The sequence below is a fragment of the Zingiber officinale genome, chromosome 9A (assembly GCF_018446385.1).
Source record: "Zingiber officinale cultivar Zhangliang chromosome 9A, Zo_v1.1, whole genome shotgun sequence".
NCBI classification, from domain to species: domain Eukaryota; kingdom Viridiplantae; phylum Streptophyta; class Magnoliopsida; order Zingiberales; family Zingiberaceae; genus Zingiber; species Zingiber officinale.
Genome location: NC_056002.1, coordinates 94,354,943 through 94,357,255, shown reverse-complemented (window position 1 = coordinate 94,357,255; position 2,313 = coordinate 94,354,943).

The following is a 2,313-nucleotide window of genomic DNA, read 5'->3' as shown; positions in this document are numbered from 1 at the left end:
TATATATATATATATATATAAAAGTAAACTTTTTAAGATCCAAATTAAAAAAACTTAATTTTTATAAAAGCTAGTTTTCAAAAATAGATTTATTAAATTAGATTTGCAAAAATAGGTTTATAAGATCATATTTTCAAAGATAAGTAAAAGAAAAAATTTTAAAATATTTTGAAGGAAACATTTTTCAAAAATAATTTTACAAAATATTTTCAAAGAATAAAAAATAATTTTGTTAAGATAATTTGAATTAATCCTCTCTCTAAACCTGACATTATTTTAAAATAAAGCTTTTGAAAATATTTGCTAAAAATATTTAAAGTAAAGGTATTTTTTTTTTAAAAAAAAAAGTTGAGGTAGGATTTTCTAAAGATTTTTTTTTAAAATATATGAATTTTTTAAATAAAAAACTTAAGGAAATAATATTTTAAGTAAATTTGATCTTCCCCTTGAATTTGATACTCTCTTAATTTATTACTCTCCCTTAATTTATCTCTCTCCCTGGGTTATTATTGATGGACTTGGGTTGGGTGTTCGGGCCGAACATAGGGAGCCCAAGCCCATCAGGAGGCCTAAACCAATTCCTCCTCTAGGTCCCTGTTGTAGCCTCTATATAATGTCTCGCATCCACCCATCCATAACTTGTTTGGTTTAACTGGGTTTGGTTTAACTTGGTTTAGTTTAACTTAACTTGGTTTGATTTAACTTAACTTGGTTTGATTTAACTTAACTTGGTTTGGTTTAACTTGGTTATAGAAAGAGAGATTTTTTCTAAACAGAATTCGGTTATAGAAAAATAGATTTTTTCTAAACAGAATTCTGTTATTTTTCTTTCTTTATAACCGATGACAAGTCTATAAAAAGGAGTAGGTGGTGGCTCCTAAAACCTAATTTTCTAATTCTCCACAATCCTCTTCTCTCCTTGTGGCCAGCGCCCCTCTTCCCTTGCTAGGGTCGGCCCCCCTCCTCACCTTGCTAGGGCCGCCCCTTCCTCACCTTGCAAGGGCCGCCCCCTCCTCTCCTTGCTTAGGGTTGGTGCCCCCCTTCCTCTCCTAGCTAGGGTCGGCGCCCCTTCCTAGCAATCCATTGGTGGCCGACGACATGAAGAAGAGGAAGAAGATTAGAAGGTGCCCCATCCTAGAGCCTCCTTTTGTAGCCAGCGGGTTGGAAACCGAGAAGAGAAGGAGGGCGGTGTTGTCTTGGTAGATCGTCGCTCACACGATGTCCAAGAAAAGAAGAGGAATATGGCAGAAGATCAAGAGATCTTTAGCTACAAAGAAAAGGTACAACTAGTTCTTTAATTCCGCTGCGTAATTAGTTAGTTTTCTTTGTATCATTTTTGGAATACCAACACAAGAGGCCAACGATCTTGTACTTCGATCAAGGTGTGCTTTGATCCGTCAAGAACTTGCTTGATTGATCAAACACATGTCTGATCGAACATGCGAGTTGCTAAGAAAAGTTCTATACTTGTATAATTTTTGTATAGAGAAATTTAAATAGAACAGAATTTCAGCGCCTTCAGCACATGACATAATCTATCGGGTAGGGTCAAATCTTAATGATTGGTCAAGTGAAAATTTGATGACCCTCTCATTGTTTGCACTTGAAGAAAAAGGAAAAAAAAGAAAGATTGATGGAAGAAAATAAACTAGAGCATGAAGATACTAATACCTAAAACATCTCATAAGAAGACATCTATTTGCAAAGTGAGGATTTCAAAGACTTATTCCCTTGGTGTGGTGAGTCCTTGTCACAATTGATAGGAGGAATGACTTCCTCAATTGATCCTATTGTGAAGGGAAAATGTGGTGATATTTTGTGCGCAGAAGATAGCATGGACCTTGGGGAAATGGAAGAGATGGAACAAGAAATTGGGAATACTATAGAAGAAATATCATAGACTGGGGAAATAAATTTACTAGAGCAAGATCCAACTATGGCTGAGGTCATGCTACCTCAGGTGGAGCTAAAACCTTTGCCAATTAGCCTTAAATATGCATTCTTTGGTCTAAATTCTACTTTTCCAATCATAATTAATGCAAACTTGACTAAGTTGGAGACATAAAAATTAATCAATGAGCTGAGGTTGCACAAGAAGGTAATTGACTACACTATAGATGATATTAAGTGAATTAGTCCTTCTATATGTATGCATAGAATTTTACTTGAAGAAGGGTGTAAAAATTTAGTTGAACATCAAAGGAGACTAAACCCAAATATGAAAGAGGTGAAAAAGGAGGTACTAAAACTTCTTGATGTAGGGATTATCTACCCTATCTCTGATAGTGAGTGGGTAAGTCCAGTGCATGTAGT